This window comes from Phacochoerus africanus, chromosome 2, assembly GCF_016906955.1.
Source record: "Phacochoerus africanus isolate WHEZ1 chromosome 2, ROS_Pafr_v1, whole genome shotgun sequence".
NCBI classification, from domain to species: Eukaryota; Metazoa; Chordata; class Mammalia; order Artiodactyla; family Suidae; genus Phacochoerus; species Phacochoerus africanus.
In genome coordinates, this window is record NC_062545.1 from 266,317,193 (window position 1) to 266,336,197 (window position 19,005).

The following is a 19,005-nucleotide window of genomic DNA, read 5'->3' on the forward strand; positions in this document are numbered from 1 at the left end:
AATTTTGATATTCTGAGTTCTAAGAACATTGCCCAACCTTCTAAGACTGGGAAATGGAAAAAAGACTGGTGACATAAGATGTTCAAGTCTTTTTAGTCCAAAGCTATGTAGACTCCAAAAAATTTCCTCTAACTAACTCTATAGGTGGTCTTTTGGTGTAAACCATACAGCTTTAAAAACAACACCCAGGATGTCTGGGAGAGCCAGTCACAGTGCATCTCTGTGGCAAACTCACATAGGTGTTTTTTGGTTTGTTTTGTTTTTTGTTTTTTGTTTTTTTGTCATAAAGGAGCTGAGTCAAGAGAGTGATTACTAGGAGAGAAAGGACAGGCTCCTTGGGATAGAAACTCCAAAATTTCAACAATTGTTGGTTTGTTTTCTACTGTCTCCTCCATCTGGAATTCTGGGACTTCTTAAAGTCTCAAAGGATGCTCTCTTGAGAGAAGGTGGAGACTATGAGTGTCTACAGTCTTTTCAGCATGTGGAAGGTCCAGAGAAGGCAGGAAAGACATCCTGAAGATTCAGGAGGGCTGAAATCTTGTCTAAGATCAGGTGACTTCCCTGTATAGTTTTATCTGGGCAGTCTACAGCCAAGACAGGAATTTTTAAAAGAATTACACCAACACAAACCAGCACATAACATCAAAAACAGTTTTAGATCCAGGAATTGGATACCAAGTATGGGACAGATATTAACATTAAAAGAAATGTTTTTACTATCTATGCTCTCTGTCTTTTATCGCTTATCTTCTCACTCAAATAAAGTTTCACCAAGAAGTGAGGGATATGGAGTAACTGTTGGGTGATCTCATGTCTCAATCCTTTTCCAAATGAGTTTCAGGCACAAGGATAACTGATGCAGAGAGAAGCATCTGAATGAAAGGAAAGCATCATTCTGTCAGCTGGCAATGAAGAGGGAAAGCAATTTACTGATCACTCTGCTCTGAATTAACTACTGAAAAACCCTCAAATAGAAAACGATTTATCCAAAGTCCCCCTCCCCTTCCTGGGAATTCTAACTCTTATTCTATCTCCATCTCTTCTTTTCTCTTTCCCATTTCTTCTTTCCTGTTACAGAAGAAAACTGAAAGGAGCTTAAAATAGGTAACAATTTCTGAATTTATTTATGGACAGAAGTCACAGTCTAGGTAGTTATGATACTTTCAGTTGTTCTAATTGCTGATAGGAAGAATAAACAGAAAAATTCTTGGATAGAATATGTTGTATGTTGGAAGAATCTGTTATAATGATAGCTTATCTTTAGGCGAACCCAAGACTATGGGAAGAAATAACCTAACAAGACCCTCCATATTCACCCTCCTGGGACTCTCCTACTGACCTGAAGATCAGAAGCCACCCTTGGCCGTGTTTCTCCCAATCTACTTCATCACAGCGATAGGAAACCTGCTCATCTTCCTAGCCATCCACTCAGAAACTCGCATCCAGACGCCCATGTACTTTTTCCTGAGTATCCTGTTTTTTGTTGACATTTGCTATGTGACAGTCATCATCCCCAAGATGGTAGTGAACTTCTTATCAGTGACAGTGACCATCTCCTATGGTGAGTGTCTGACACATATGCACTTCTTCATAACTTTTGGAAACAGACAGCCACCTCCTGGCAGCCATGGCCACTGACCACTATGTGGCCATATGTAATCCCTTACCCTACATCACCGCCATGAATCACAGGCACTGCATCCTGCTTCTCATCCTCCCTTTCTGCATCCCACAACTCCTCTCCCTCCTGCACATCCTCCTGACCAAACATCTCACCTTCTGTGCTTCCAATGTCATTGACCACTTTTTTTGTTACCACCAGCTGGTGCTAAAATTGTCCCATTCCTCCCATTTTGTCAAGAAAATCACAGTCATGACAGATGGGTTGGTGGTCATAATGACCCCCTTTTCATGCATCATCGTCTCCCCCTTGAGAATCCTCATCCCTGTTCTAAAGATCCCTTCAGCTGCTGGGAAGTGAAAAGCGTTTTCCTCCTATGTCTCCCAAATCATGGTCGTGATCCTGTTTTATGGAAGTATTAGCTGTGTCTATTTCCAGCCCCTGTCCAACTACTCTGTCAAGGATAGACTAGCAAAAATCATCTATATCATACTGACTCTGATGCTCAACCCAATTATCTATAGTCTAAGAAACAAAGACATGAAGCAAGGCTGGATGAAAGGCATCCACAGGGTGAAATGCCAATAAGAGGAGCCGAGGTCTTAGAATCCTACAAAAATTGCTTGTCCCTGACTGCAGGTTTTTAATATGCCTGTGATGAGATTCTGAAAGATGGTATTTTCAACAATGTTTCTTCACTGAGAGAAGAACGTTTACTGCATGTATGATGAAGATAATGTGTTGAAGCTACTCATGTATATGATGTTTATATTCCAAGTCTCTCATATTACCTGCCTGGGACAAGGTTTACCTGAAGTCTGTTCTCTGTGCCCTAATCTGAACCTCAATCAACCTTACATTCTCCTTTCCAGAAAACCACATCCCTTTCACTTAACCCTAACTCAGCTGAAATTCCTCCTGTCCTCGTGTTTTGATGTTATCAACTCCAGGTATCCTTATTCAGGATGAGTTTTTATGTAGTTATTTAAAGCTGTTTGAATGTGTGTGTGTGTGTGTGTGTGTGTGTGTGTGTGTATGAGAAAGAGAAAGACAGTTAATTCAGCACATTAGCCCAAGTGCTTCTCAACAGCAAGGTCTGTCTTCCATTATAAAGGTCAGAACCATGACTCCTTCCTCTGCATCATCTCAACGATTCAGACCCTGTCTTCTATAATCATTTCAAACAAGTGGAATAAGCCCACCAGATGACTCTTGATAAAGTAGTTCCAGGCCACATCCTCAAGAGCACATTGTCTCGGCATTCTCCTCCCTGCTTCCCACCTGGCACAGCTGCAGGTGCATTTAAGTCTTTCCTTATTCATTTCATTTGACCTGAATTCAACCGCATCTTCCCAGGGAGGAAATATTAGGTAATGGTGACCCTGGTAGTAGGTGGTCCCAGATACTGGGGATACTTCTTTCTTAATAGATTCAAGCCAACCTACTAACCTTGATTGGGTAGGAAAAAGAGCTTTTGTTCATTTGGGAGTTCTGAAAAATATTAAAGTCGCTGCTAGTCCATTCATTTCTTTGGCAACTCAGAGGTCTGTGAATTTGTTTGTTCAACAAATTTCTATTTCTTATCTGCCATATACCAGTATCCTAAACTTAAATACAATGATTATGTTCTAGATTTTAAGCCAACAATCTGATGACCAAAATTCTGTGGGATCCTAAAAAGACAAAATAACCTAGGCAGTATAAATAACCAAGATTTTGGAGCAAAATTTTGTTATTTTTTTCAATTACAAGGCGCAGAAGAACACACATCTTTTTTTAAACTGAATTATAGTTGATTTACAATAGTCTGTTATTTCAAGTGCACAGCAAAGTGATTCAGTCATAGTTTTTTTCAGATTTTTTTCCATTATGGGTTATTATAAGATATTGAATACAGTTCCCTGTGCTATACAGAAAATCCTTATTGTTTATGGAATACACATACTTTTAAGTAGCAGGTGCCAAATTAGGCTTCAGCAGGGAGAGACTTTATCTGCAAGGGGTGGGGGAAGGGTCTGCGGCAATAGGGCGAAGGCTGCTATCGCATATGGAGGATCCCCCCAGCATGAAATCTGAAAAGGTCTCAAAAGTCAGGCAGTAAAGGACTTTTTTTAATAGAGAGAAGGGAACAGGGCTAGAAAGAATCAGGTATGCATAAATGGAATGAGCTGGTGACAGTGGTAAGGCTGGATAGTTGATGAGGGAAGTTTTTCCAGATGTCAGGTCAGTCGATGTTACAGAGGGGTGTTAAGAAGAGGCGCATTCTGACTCTGGCTGTGAGTGGGTCAAAGTTCAGCCATTTTCCACAACACAAAAGGATGGATGGGTGGCTTCCACCTCTGTGTTCCAGAGATCTTCGAAAGGGTTATTGTAAGGATTCACAAGGGGAGGAAAAGAAAACCTACATCTCAGTTGCATGGAGATGTCACAGAGGAATAAGAAGCCAAGGATGGCCATGCCCTGCAGAGCTGGTACATGGTTCAGGCACTCAAAGGTTATTCAGAGGAAAATGCAAGACTCATAAATATGGGCGCTCCCATTGTGGCAGAGCAGAAATGAATCTGAATAGAATCCACAAGGAGGCAAGTTCAATCCCTGGCCTTGCTCAGTGGGTTGGGGATCCAATGTTGTTGTGAGCTGTGGTGTAGTTTGCAGATATGGCTCAGATCCTGAGTTTCTGTGGCTGTGGTGTAGGCAGGCAGCTATGGCTCCAATTTTACCCCTAGCCTGGTAACATCCATATGCAGTGGGTGTGGTCAAAAAAAAAAAGCAAAAAAAAAGGAAGACTCATAAGTATGTCATATTTCTGCCCCTCCACAGCTGGTTCACAGAAGGGGGGCAGTGGTCATGGGGGGCACATGGAAAACAAATGGCTTTTTTCTCCACTACTCTCACATGATGATTCACCAGCTGGGGGTGAGTTGGAGACTAGGAGTTAAGCACAATGAAAATTTGTGAAATGAAAATTTCCCTGAAACAGGCTTGCCAAAGAGTATTTTTACCACATTGATGAAGGATCAGTGGGGTGAGAATAGTGGAGTCTATTTTCTGAGAACTGTTGCAAGCATTTTGTGTCATACTATGATGTTCTATTTTTTTCCCTCCTTTTGGTGTATAGATAAGCTGTTGTTAAGGCTTTTTTGTTGTTGTTGATTTGTTTTTTTTTAATTGCTGCACCCTGGGCACATGGAAACTCCCTGGTCAGGAATGAAATCCTAGCTGCAACAGCAACCTGGGCTGAAGCTGTGGCACTGCTGGATCCTTAACCAGCTGCACTGGGCCAGGGATCAAACTCAAGCCACTACAGAGACAATGCCAGATCCCTAATCTGCTGTGCCACAGTGGGAACTCCTACTGTTGTTGTTTTGTTTTTTAATTTTGTATGCCTTCCTCAATTGGGGAGTATATATCTAAAGTTTAGGTTTATTGATTGTTACTTTTCAGTTTCAGAATAATTATTTTGTTATACTGCTTGAACAGACCAGATAATACAGAACTAGTTTATAAATACAAAGGAGCAGAATACATGCATTGACCTGATATTTGCAGCAATATTTTTTGGCCATGCCCTTGGCATATGGAAATGCCCTGCCCATGGGTAGAACCCATGCTACAGCAGCAAGCCAAGCCATAACAATGACAATGCTGGATCCTTAATCACTAGGCCACAACGAACTCCTGCAGCAACATTTTAGAAGGTTCTCTCTTTCCATTTTTGAAACTGGCAAGATGAATTAGCCTCATATGAGTTGTGAATCCCCAGACATTAAACAGATCATGAAACTTTCAATGTTTCCCCACTCGGTGAAGGGTGATGCATGCAACCCAGCCACATGCCCCAACACTCTGGAGAGACCATGATTACAAACTTTGCAGTTCACTTCTTCAGGGACTAATTAACCACTTGGGGCCCTCCCCTGAATACTGATGACATGAATTCCACTATATGTCAACTCCTAAAAGAAGCTGTGCCCAGATGCCTCCAGCCCCAACCACTCTGGAGCCTCATGCATCATGGTGGCCAAAACATAGCTCTTGGCTCTAGGGAAAGTGTCCTCTTCCCCCTCAGCACATCCTGCCCACCCTGAAATCAGATATTCACATAAAACCAGTTTTTAAGATCATGTATTAGAAAACCATTGAGAGACAAGTGAAAATTGAAGTTTAAAAATAAACCAGTTCTGAGGGAGGGGAGGGGGAGGGAGTGGGATGGGTTGGGAATTTGGGGTTAATGGACAAAAACTACAGCCTTTGGAATGGATAAGCAATGAGATCCTGCTGTATAGCAATGGGAACTATAACTAGCCACTTATGATGGAGCATGACATTATGAGAAAAAAGAATCGATACATGTATGTGTAAATGGGTCACCATGTTGTTCAGTAAAACATTGACAGAACACTGTAAACCAGCTATAGTGGAAAAAATAAGAATCATTATTTAAATAAATAAATAAATAAACAAACAAATATTCACTTCCATTCTCCACAACAGGAGTAAAACTCTCCACTCCTTCACATGGGATGTACATACTGACTGTCCGCAAAGGAGACAGTATGAAGTGGGGGTGGGGGGGTAACTTTACAGTGGAGAAGCCTCACAAACACCACTTCATTCAGGTGATCAAGGTCAACCTCAACAGTCATAAACCATGTTGACAGCATCACAAGAATATCAGAAGGCTGAAGTCGACGTGTGGACCAGGCTGCCTTCCTTTCTGGAACCTCTGAAGAGGAACTATCCTTCCAAACACATTCACATTTTTGGTGAAATTCAGTTCCTTGAAGTTGCAAAACAGGGGTCCCATCTCCCTGCCAGCCTCCAGGACTCCTGGAGGGAAGTCACAATCTTTGCCATGTGGCTCCCTTTATCTCCAGGTCCTCAGGGGCTGCTAAAAACCCTCTCATGCTTCTAATCTTTGACTTCCTCTGTCTCTGACCTCCTACTGAGATCTAAAGGAATCTCCTGTGGTTAGGTCCAGCTCTTGAAGATAATCTTTTTTAAAGTCACCTGAGCCATATAACATAACCTCATCACAGGAGTAAAATCTATCAGATTCACAGTCCCAGAAAATATGCAAGGCATGTAGACCATGAGGCAGGGCTCCTGAAAAGTCGGCTTAGAATTCTGCCTATCATACTTCTGTTTACCTGTCACCTTTCCTGTAGACAAGTACAAAAGCTCAGGGGTTCTCCCACTCACCAGAACAGACATGTGGTCATGATAGCTACATCTTTTTAAGTTAGAAAGATCACCATCAGTGCTTCTAAGACACAGTACAACCATCCTGATAAGGTTGATTGCTACAGAAAGATAATGAGGTACTATTCAGTTAGTAAGAGATAATAAATAAAATGCTGTGAATAATAACATGAGGACACTGTCTAGCACATGTAAAAGACTCAAGAAATGGTAATTGTTATTTATTGTTATTACTACTGTGATTAATTAGATCCCTTTAGCTCTAGATACTCATTTCATGCTGATCTAGACAAAGTCAAAATACTAAACTTTTTCAAGTGAAAAGGACAGCTTTAAAGAATTGTGAAATGACATTCTAATAATTTGGGCATTTTAGGATTCCTTACTGGCAATTTGGGCTCAGGATGGTATTTGATCTTCCTAAGCTGTTAAACACAGCTTGATATTACTAACATCATTTTTGTCTTCTTCTTTCAATAGCCATTCTGCATATAAGTATCATTAAAGCAAAAATATAGAAATGGCACAAATGAAACTTTCCACAGAAAAGAAAATCATGGACTTGGAGAATACACTTGTGGTTGCCAAGGGGGGAGGGGTGGGAGTGGGATCAACTGGGAGCTTGGGGTTAAGAGATGCAAACTATTGCTTTTGGAATGGATCAGCAATGAGATCCTGCTGCGTAGCACTGAGAACTATGTCTAGTCATTTATGATGGAACATGATAATGGGAGAAAAAAGAATGTATACATGTATGTGTAACTGGTTCACCATGCTGTCCAATAGAAAAAAAAATTATATTGGGGAAATAACAGGAAATAATAAAAGATTAATTCTTTCTCTATTATACTTAATACTGCTAATTTCATTTCAATAAAACACAATCTATTATATTATCTTAACATTGTTCATTTGAATTTTACTGAGTGTTGTAGTTTTGTTTACATTTAAATTGCAAATTTTGGTTAGTTTTTACAATTTAATTTTGCCTTGGATCATTGCTCTAGGAAGACTTTCTGGCTAATGTGTGTGGGTTGGTAAGAATGAAAAAACACATCCACCCACGTCAGTGCTCAGGCAGCTGCTGTGTGAAAAGGGGAAGTGAGCTCTTGCTTGTGTGCTGGATACAGTGACACATTAAAACTACAGATTCACTGCAGCATCATTCATAATAGCTAAGAAACAACCTGAGTGTCTGTTGACAAATGAATGGACAAATAAAATGTTGTGTATATATATACAATGGAAGGTGATTCAGCCATTAAAAAGGAAATCTTGCAATTTTTAACAGCATGGATGGACCTTGAGGACATTAGGCTAAGTTAAATAAGTCAGACAGAAATTCCTGACATGGCACAGCCAAAACAAACCTGACTAGCATCCATGAAGATGCAGGTCTGATCCCTGAGCTTGTTCAGTCGGTTAAGGATCCTGCATTGTTGTGGTGTATTTCACAGACATGGCTCAGACCCACTTGTTGCTGTGGCTGTGGTATAGGCCATAAGCTATAGCTCCAACTCAGCCCCTAGCCTGGGAACCTCCATATGCTTCAGGTGTGACCCTAAAAAGAAAAAAAAAAAGAGAGAACAAGTGAGACATCAAAAGACAAGTACTGTGTGATATCACTTGTGTGTGGAATCTAAAAAACAACTCACAGAATCAGAGAGTAGATTGGTGGTTTCCAGGGGTGGGGAGGTGGGGAGAGAAATGGGAAACTGTTGATCACAGAGTACAAGCCTCCAGTTGTAAGATGAATTAGTTCTGGAGACCTAAAGTACAGCATAGTGGGTGACCAGAATTTATAGCTTCTTGAGGTACTGACAGTTTTATCAATATATAATGTCCTTCTTTATCTCATGCAACCATTTTTTTACTTAAAAGTCTATTTTTTTTTCTGATAGTTAACATAGCCACCTCCGCTTTCTTTTAGTTATTTTTTCATGGAATATATTTTTCCAATCTTTCATTTTTATTTGTGGCTCTGAATCTAAATTGAGTCACCTGTAGACAGTTTATGGTCAGATCATGGTTGTTTGTTTTTAAAAACCCATTCTGCCAACCTCTGCCTTTTAATTGAATAGCTTAATTCATTTAATTTAAAGTAACTGCAGCTAAGGAAGGACTTCTACCATTTTATTACTTGTTTTGTATGTCTTTCATCTTTTTTGTTTCTCAATTCCTCATTACTTCCTTCTTTTGTGTCTAATTGATTTTATTCTCATATGCTGTCTTGATTCTCCTCTCATTTATATATATATACATATATATATATTTATATATATACATAATTATATATATATATATAAGCAATAGACAGATAAATAGATATGGTCTTATTGATAAAATAGCTGGACCAAGGGAAATATAGCACATAGTGTCTGAAATAAGGCCTGGATTTGAACAAGGGCACCAAAGAGCTTTCAAGCTTAATCTGGCAAGAAAGAAATAAGGCTAAGTTGTGGTTCCCTAAGTCATTGGAAAGCTGTTTCTTAACAGAAATGTTTAATTTTGTCAAAGCAAAAGAGAGAGGCCTTTCAGTGCAGTGATTCAACCACATGATTTGGCTTCAAACCATCCTTGGTTCAAGTTTTATTTGCTAGTTACCTTAGTTTTTGAAGTAGTGTAAAAGAGAGACAATAAGGACTCATGTTCTGAGTCTGTTGTGTGCTTTATGTGAGAAAGGCTTACAAGTTACTGAGTACATACATATTAGTTGCCTTCAAGTGAAAGATGATATAACAATGAACATGATTTGTGTTTAATAGAAATTAATCTATAAGACTAAGACAGCAAAGGCAGATATTTCATTCTAATCAGGTCATTGAGGAATGCTTCCTGTAGGAGGCTGCATTTTAGCCTGGAGAAGCAGTGAATGAGAAATAGAAGGAGGTGAGGTGGTTGCACTGTAAGATGTGATCAGAAATCTTGGGAATTTCCATCATGATGCAGTGGAAATGAATCTGACTAGGAACCATGAGGTTTTGGGTTCCATCCCTGGTCTCACTCAGTGGGTTAAGATCTGGCATTGTCATGAGCTGTGAGGTAGGTCACAGATGCCACTTGCATCCAGTGTTGCTGTGTCTGTGGTATAGGCCAGCTGCTATAGCTCTGATTAGACCCCTAGTCTGGGAAACTCTACATACCATGGGTGCCTCCCTAAAAATACAAAAGATGGAAAAAAATCAATAAGTGACAGGCAATGAGCAATATGTATTTGGCAGGGAATGTCAGGGCCCTGAGGTGTGGGTTGTGTGCTTTCATCCATTAAAAAAGAGTGAAATGAGACTACTGATATTGGAATTGATCATCAATGAGATCCTGCTGTGTAACACTGGGAACTATGTCTGGTAACATTTGATGTAGAATGGTAATGTGATAAAAAGAAATGTATACATGTATGTATAGCTGGGTCACCATGCTGTACAGTACAAAAATGACAGAACACTGTAAACCAGCTACAATGGAAAACAATAAAAATCAATACATACATATATATATATAGTCTAAAGCTGGTGGGTTTCCCCAGGGGTGGTAGCAGAGGATGGTAAGCAAATACCTGAGCAGTAGACTAGGGGTTTGGCTAATAAAAGAAAGGTGACCTGAGGTTAGGTTCCAAGGTTATGACCCTCCCTTTTGTTATAGGATAGAAGCATAAAGGCACATCTTCTAAACTAGCAGTTGTATCTGAACTTGACAGCAACGGGGCAGAAGATACCTAACATGTTGTGGGAGGGGGAAACTCTGGGTGTATCTGTCCTTTGCATAAATGGGGAGATTCAGAGGAGGCCAAGTGGAAGCTTTATAGGTTCAAGGGGAATATTGGACCTAAATGTCCCTGCCTGGTACTACATCCTCAGTGCTACATGAGACATCTCCCAGGTAAACACAGGGGTTGGAAGAGCCAGGTCCAGAACATTATTGTCCCTCTGGACACCTACATCAGGTGAGAGAGAAGCTGCACTACACCCAGAAGTTTGAAAAAAGGGATGTGGGACCACCTGGGAAGGAGAAGACTTGTAAATCCTCCTGAATCTGTGGAGACAGTCCTGCACATGGATAATGGATGTTTGTGTGCATATTCTCCCCTCCACCAAACACAAGGGACTTAGTGACTGCTGGCGGCCAGCTCTGGCAGCCAGGGAGTGTACACTTTTTCCCGATCAGAGATGGATGGCGTCGGTGGGAATGTACAATACGGAGACAGCCTCTTTGTCCCTTCTTTTAGGGCTCTGGACTGCTCAAACTTTATTGGCAACAATGGTTGATTATATAGACAGTTTTTCAATACAGATTACATCACAGTGTTAAAAGTACATTGGTTAACTATTACATGGTATAGCAGCTGTACATCATGGTTTAAGATATTCATCTTAACTAAACTTAGTGAGTACTTTGAAGAGGCCATAGACACAAGAATTTGGCATTCACAAACGTTGTTTGTAGACTGGTGCTTATCTTCAAAGTGTTTATGGCAGGGAGATAGTGTAAGTAAATATAAACCAACTTAACTAAACTAGCTATCACTTAAAAGCTTTTAAAATCAAGGACAAAACTAACAGCTAGGTTTTTTTGGATAATATATGTCTAAATTTTATGAACCTCATTAAGATCCTAACTCTAAAGTTTACCATATAACTAGTTAATAGATAAACACTATGTTTTAACTAAGTTGGACTTAAATAGGGGAAAGTCTATCAGGATGAAATTCTTTTTTTTTTTTTACTTTTTTCTTTCCTGCTGTACAGCAAGGGGATCAAGTTATCCTTACATGTATACACTACAATTACATTTTTTCCCCATCCTTTGTTCTATTGCAACATGAATATCTAGACAAAGTTCTCAATGCTATTCAGCAGGATCTCCTTGTAAATCTATTCTAAGTTGTATCTGATAAGCCCAAGCTCCTGATCCCTCCCACTCCCTCCCTCTCCCATCGGGCAGCCACAAGTCTCTTCTCCAAGTCCATGATTTTCTTTTCTAAGGAGATGTTCATTTGTGCTGGATATAAGATTCCAGTTATAAGTGATATCATATGGTATTTGTCTTTGTCTTTCTGGCTCATTTCACTCAGGATGAGAGTCTCTAGCTCCATCCGTGTTGCTGCAAATGGCATTATGTCATTCTTTTTGATGGCTGAGTAGTATTCCATTGTGTAAATGTACCATCTCTTCCTAATCCAATCCTCTGTTGATGGACATTTGGGTTGTTTCCATGTCCTGGCTATTGTGAAGAGTGCTGAAATGGACATTCAGGTGCATGTGTCTCTTTAAGTAGAGTTTTGTCCGGATATATGCCCAAGAGTGGGATTGTGGGGTCATATGGAAGTTCTTTGTATTGATTTCTAAACTGTTCTCCATAGTGGCTATACCAGTTTACATTCCCAAACTGTTCTCCATAGTGGCTGTACCAGTTTACATTCCCACCAACAGTGCAGGAGGGTTCCCTTTTCTCCACAGCCCCTCCAGAACTTGTTATTTGTGGACTTATGTATGATGGCCATTCTGACTGGTGTGAGGTGGTATCTCATGGTAGCTTTGATTGGCATTTCTCTTATAATCAGCGATGTTGAGCATTTTTTCATGTGTTTGCTGGCCATCTGTATATCTTCCTTGGAGAATAGTCTATTCAGGTCTTTTGCCCATTTTTCAATTGGTTGATTGGTTTTTTTGCTGTTGAGTGAACAAGTTGCTTATATATTCTAAACATTAAGCCCTTTTTATTTATTTATTTATTTATTTATTTATTTATTTATTTATTTATTCATCTTTGTCTTTTTGTCTTTTTGCCATTTTTTGGGCCGCTCCCGTGGCATATGGAGGTTCCCAGGCTAGGGGTCGAATCGGAGCCATAGCTGCCGGCCTACGCCAGAGCCACAGCAACGCAGGATCCGAGCCGCATCTGCAACCTACACCACAGCTCCCGGCAACGCCGGATCGTTAACCCACTGAGCGAGGGCAGGGACCGAACCTGCAACCTCATGGTTCCTAGTCGGATTAGTTAACCACTGCGCCATGACGGGAACTCCCATTAAGCCCTTTTTAAAAATACTTCCAATGTATGGATATCCTTTGCCTATCCTGGGCTATGGGATCATTAGATTTGCCACAAAGAAATCACTTAGTTGACTATTACTTATCCAGCTCTATGCTTTTACACATGTTTGGTCTCCACTCTTCCTCACCTCCATGTGCTCAGAGTGAAGTCATCACTTGAATCTTTCTGGGGCTCCTTGCCTGTGCGTTCTTTTCTCTTAGAGATGCCTATTTTTCTATATTTTTTCTATCTGTTGATTTTTTTTTTTCAGAATGAAGGAAGGTTTATTTATTCTGTTTAATCAGAAATGCTTCCTATGGCCACTGGAGGAAGAGTCAAAAAAAAAAAAAAGCATATACTTCAATTAAAAAAAAATCAATGGATGCAAACTAATAATAAACCCTTTGGTTTAAAATGCCTGATATGAAAGACCCTTTCAATTGAGGTAAAGAATGAATTATAAAGGAAAACATTCAGAATAAGAGTGAGAAAGACATATACCATAGTTTTCATTCATGTGTGGAATCTAAAAACCCAAATAAATGAAGAGAAACAGTCTCATAGAACAAACCAGTGGTTGCCACAGTCAAGGGGACATTGTGGGAGGTGGGGGGTGTAGATATGGGCAAAACAGGTGAAGGGGATTAAGAGGTACAAATTCCTAGTTATAAAAATAAATCACAGGGATGTAATGTACATCACAGGGAATATAGTCAATAACATTGTAGTAATTTTGTATGGTATGTAAATCCATAAAAATATTGACTTACTAGGTTGCACACCTAAAACTAATATAAGGCAAATATACCTCAATAAAATAGAAAAGATGAATTATTTTATGAGTCAGATTCGTTTCCAATGCGCCTCAACAGGAAATCCTAATTTTATTTTATTTTTTATTTTTATTTTTTTTGGTAACTCAATTCTGCCTTTTTTCAAACCAATCCAACAATCTCTCAGTGACTTCTGATTTGTAATTTAGCCCCATTCATTCATTTCCCACTTCTCATGGCTATCATTGCTCCTTCTAAGTTCTGTTTCTAATCTCTCAGGGATTATGCAACATCCTCTGCATGTTTACAAAGAGAAAGAAGTTCTTTTATCAGATTGGTCTATCTTTTGGTCCTACACAGGATTCTGTGGCTGACATCTGACTGTGTTCCATTCATTTGTCACCACGCATGACAGCTAGGGCTTACTTTTGAGAATGGAGACTGGTTCTCGTTACTGTTTATAGTGCACAATGATGATCCAATGGAGATGCCATACATTCTTAGCCACCATGCAGTGGGTCTTGCCATGTCCCTCTGATGTTCATCTCTCTACTCCCTACCAACCTGGCATTTGTTCTCATTCATTCTCTAATTTTAATGAGCCACTCTAGACCCTTGGTATGGCCATCATCAAAAAGTCTACAAACAATAAATGCTGAAGGAGGTGTGGAGAAAAAGGAACCCTGCTGTACTGCTGATGGGAATGTAAAGTGGTGCAACCACTATGGAGGACACTATGGAGGTTCCTCAAAAAACTGAATATAGAAATACCATATAGCACTGGGAACTATATCTAGTCACTTGGGGATGCAGCATGATGGAGGATAATGTAAAAAAAAAGAATGTACACATGTATGTGTGACTAGGTCAATTTGCTGTACTGTAGAAAACTGACAGAATACTGTAAACCGATTATAATGGAAAAAATAAAAGTCTTTAAAAAAAAGAACTACCATATGACCCAACAATTTCACTCTTAGGTACATATCCAGAAAAGAAACTCTAATTTGAAGAGATATTCACCCCAATGTTTACTGCAGCATTATTTACAAGAGCCAAGACATGGAAGCAATGCAAATTTCCATCAGCAGAAGAATGGATCAGGAATATGTGGTACATATCTACAGTGGAATACCACTCATCCATAAAAAAAGAATGAAATAATGCCATTGGCAGCAACATGAATGGACCTAGAGAATACCATACTGAGTGAAGTAAGTCAGACATAGAAAGACAAACATCATATGATATCATGTATGTGTGGAATCCAATAAAATATAACACTAAAGGACTTATTTAAAAGCAGAAACTGGGGAGTTCCCATTGTGGCTCAGCAGAAACAAATCTGACTAGCATCCACGAGAATGCAAGTTTGATCCCTGGTCCCTCTCAATGGGTTAAGGATCAGGCACTGCAGTGAGCTGTGGTGTAGGTCACAGACGTGGCTCAGATCTGGCGTAGCTGTGGCTGTGGTCTAGGCTGGTGACTACACCTCCAATTTGACCCCTAGCCTGGAAAACTCCTGGAAAACTCCATATGCCATGGGTGTGGCCCTAAATAGGTAAATAAACAAACAAACAAAAACAAATTCAGAGATTTCAAAACCAATCTCATGGTTACCATGTAACGGAAACCACTGGGGGGAGGGACGAATTGGGAGGGTGGAAATAACATACAAACACACACTATTGCACAAAATAGATGATTAACCAGAACCTGCTGCATAGCACATGAAAGTCTACTCAATAGTGTGCAATCACCTATACAGGAAAAAATAATGGATATGTGTATATGTATGACTGATTCACTTTGCTGCACACCTGAAACAAATACAACATTGTAAATCAACTATAATCCAATAATCTTTTTTAAAAAGAAAACCTTTGGATTGCCTCAAGGAAAGTACTAAGGACAATATCTAGTACTCTGGCGTACACAAATCGAACACCATCATTTTCTTTTTTTTTCCTTTTTTTTGTTTTTGTTTTCTGGATTTTTTGAGCCACACCCACAGCATAATGGAGGTTCCCAGGCTAGGGGTCGAATGGGAGCTATAGCTGGCAGCCTATGCCACAGCCACAGCAAAGCTAGATCCAAGCCACATCTGTGACCTATACCACATCTCACAACAATGCCAGATCCTTAACCCACTGAGCAAGGCCAGGGATTGAACCTGCATCTTCATGGATGCTAGCCAAATTTGTTTCCACTGAGCCATTAAGGAAACTCCTTTTTTTTTTTAATTTTTAGAATGAATTGTGTCCCCTTCAAAATTCATAAATTGAAATCCTAATCTCTAGCATCTCAGAATGTGACTTATTTGGAGAGAAGTTCTTTAAAGAGGTAATAAGATAAAATGATGTCATTAGGGTGGGCTCAGATACTATATGACTGGTGTCTTTATAAAAGGAAAAATTTAGGACCCAGTCATACACCAAGGGAAGAGCACGTAAAACACAGGGAGAAGATGACAGCCAAACAGGCCTCAGAAGAAACTAAAACTGTCAGTACCTTGGTCTCAGACTTTTAGCATCCAGAGGGTTGTGAGAAAAAAAATTCTGGTGGCTTGAGCCACCCGGTCTGTGATACCTTGTTACAACAGCCCTAGCAAACTAAGACTTTTTTTTTTGTCTTTTTAAGGACACACCCAAGGCATATGGAAGTTCAGACTAGGGGTCAAATCAGAGCTGCAGCTGCCAGCCTACACCACAGGCATAGCAATGCCAGATCTGAGCCACTTCTGTGACCTACATAACAGCTCATGTCAACACCAGATCCATAACCCACTGAGCAGGGCCAAGGATCAAACCCAGTCTTCGTGGTTTCTTACTACCGAGCTACAACAGAAACTCCCAAGACAATACTTTCAATAAATTTCCTGGTGATATCTGAAAAGTAAATTGTACTTAAGGTCTCAACTTTTTATCCATAGTAAAGGCTTTCCACATGTCTTCCATTCTGGCTAGAAAATTAGTTTTCCAAATATGAAGTTCTCTTATTTCTGGATTATTCAGGAGAATATAAAACTAGAAACTTTCCATAATTTCTAGCTTGTCTGAGAATAAGACCTAGAACTCAACTAGTAAGAGATTGCGGTGCAAAAGTCAATATGAGAACAAAATGACAAGGGAACCCAGATTTAAACGGAAGCCTTAAGGACATAAAGAATCACTATAACCTAAAGATACTGGAAGATGTCCCTGCCATCAGCCCCATCAATTATGTGGGAAATATGAGAGAGCCATCTTCCTGTCAAGCTTACACTTTGCCATTTTTCTTTGAGCAGCCTTTTCCTTAGCAGCTGCATGGAAAGAGGCAGCTGGATCTTAGAGTGGAATCCAAATTCTCCTGAGTTCCCTGGTCATAATGCCCTCTCTTAATTTCCATCATCTGCTGAGCTAGCATACACTTTTTTACCATTTCTTTTTAATAAGTTTAAAGATGCTAGCTGATGTAAATGCAATAGATTGTCACAGGCATGTGACAGAAACTACCACAAATCAATCACCTCCAGTTCTGACTGATGGGATATAATGACCTCATTTCAAAGGTGAGGAAATTGCTCTTTCTTTTCTGGCCCCATGTGCTTTGGGATCAGGTAACCCAGGTTCAGATGTGGGGCAAAATCCAAGAACCACACCACAAATAATCTCGAAAGTGGTACAGAAACAACATCAAGAAACCTTGATCACAATGATATGAATCTCTTAAGGGGGTCGACCCCAAGTTCCTGAGGAACATGCACTTTTCCAGGAAGCATAACAAGAAGGGCCTAAAGAAGATGCAGGCCAAAAATGCCAAGTCCATGAGTGCATGTGCTGCCGCTATCAAGGCTCTTGTAAAACCCAAGAAGGTCAAGCCCAACATCCCATAGGGTGGCAGCCACAAGCTCAGTCGACTTGCCCACACTGTTCACCCCAAGCTTGGGAAACATGCTCGTGCCCTCGTGGCCAAGGGTTTCAGGCTCTTCTGGCCACAGTCCCAGGCCAAGGCTCAGAACAAGGCCAAGCCACAGCTGAAAGTCTAGCTGCAAGTCCAGCTCTGGCTTTGGCTCCCAATGTTTCCCAAGTCCCCACAAAGGCTCCACAATAGAGGTGTTTATCTGCCACTGTGAGGACAGAAGCACTGGTGTGATCCTTCAGCTGCTGTCTATATGGGGCTGGTGCCCAGCTGTGGTATTTGTACAAGTAAACCTGTGGGAGGATCTGTCCAAAAAAAAAAAAAAAAGATGAGAAAACTAAAGTTCAAAGAGGTGAAGTGACTTATCCAAAGTCATGAGCAGGGAAGTGGTAAACAGAACACAAACTTAGAGTTGATCAATGTGAAATCCCAACTGCAAAGCCAAACACTAGGGGGAGAAGTGGGCACTGTCTGAGGCCACACCTTAACCTGCATGAGGCTATCACTAAGGACAACCATGACCTTCCCCAGAGTCTTTCTTTGGCTTCCATTCTGGAAGGGTTCTCAATTAGATAAGCCAACGTTCTGATAAGATCAACACTTTTGCCCTCAAAAGAGAGCATGTTTTTCTGACTAGACAGTGGGATGGGGGTGCCTGGGTGGTCTGTTTCTCTGACCAAGGTCTGTGTTGGGATTAGTTGCGACCCATGGTTACACTGAGGCTGACTTGTGCTAAGAGAGTCCAGGCTTAATCCCCAATCAACCATGCACAAAGAGGAGCCAAATTTCACCTCTGGACTCTATCTGATTAGGCTGTAAGGCGCTGCCCTGAGTGGTTAATTAGCATCAAAGGAAAGGAGCCTGGAAGCTCACCAAAAAGATCTCCCTTGAGCCTTGTTAAAAAGCAAAGATGGGACCTCAACCCTCTGAGGGAGCTTCTGCAGCTAGAGTGGCTCAGAAACTTTCCTGACACATTGTTATGAGTGAGGTGTCCTGGTTTTCCTCCTGTGCTACTCTCAAGGGGCCACATTCTCATTTAACTCTAGAATGATGAAAGAAGATACCATAATTCCGAGGCTTTGCCTCCTCTCATCTGAGGCCAATCCTCAAAGGAAGCGCTGAAGGAAGCTACTGAATAACAAGTTTTAGAGGGAGGGGTTTTTCTTAATGAATTTCATTTTTTCCGTTATAGCTGGTTGACAGTGTTCTGTGAATTTTCTACTATACAGGAAAGTGACCTAGTCATACAGATATTTTCTCACATTATCCTCCATCATGCTCCATCATAAGTGACTAGATATAGTTCCTAGTGGTATACAGCAGGAACTCATTGCTTATCCATTCCAAAGGCAATACTTTGCATCTCTTACCCCCAGATTCCCAGTACATCCTACTAGAGGGAGGGGATATTTAAAGCAGTTCTACCTAGGGCCCTTTTCCCTTGTTATTCCCTGGATAATATTATCCTTGATGCAT

The 19,005-nt window shown here is 40.4% G+C and overlaps 2 pseudogenes; both read left to right on the forward strand.

Moving 5' to 3' along the window:
- Window positions 1-1,233: 1,233 nt before the first annotated feature.
- Window positions 1,234-2,209, forward strand: LOC125121388 (olfactory receptor 1L1-like; annotated as a pseudogene).
- An 8,477-nt stretch (window positions 2,210-10,686) lies between these two features.
- Window positions 10,687-17,721, forward strand: LOC125120926 (60S ribosomal protein L29-like; annotated as a pseudogene).
- The last annotated feature ends 1,284 nt before the right edge of the window (window positions 17,722-19,005 follow it).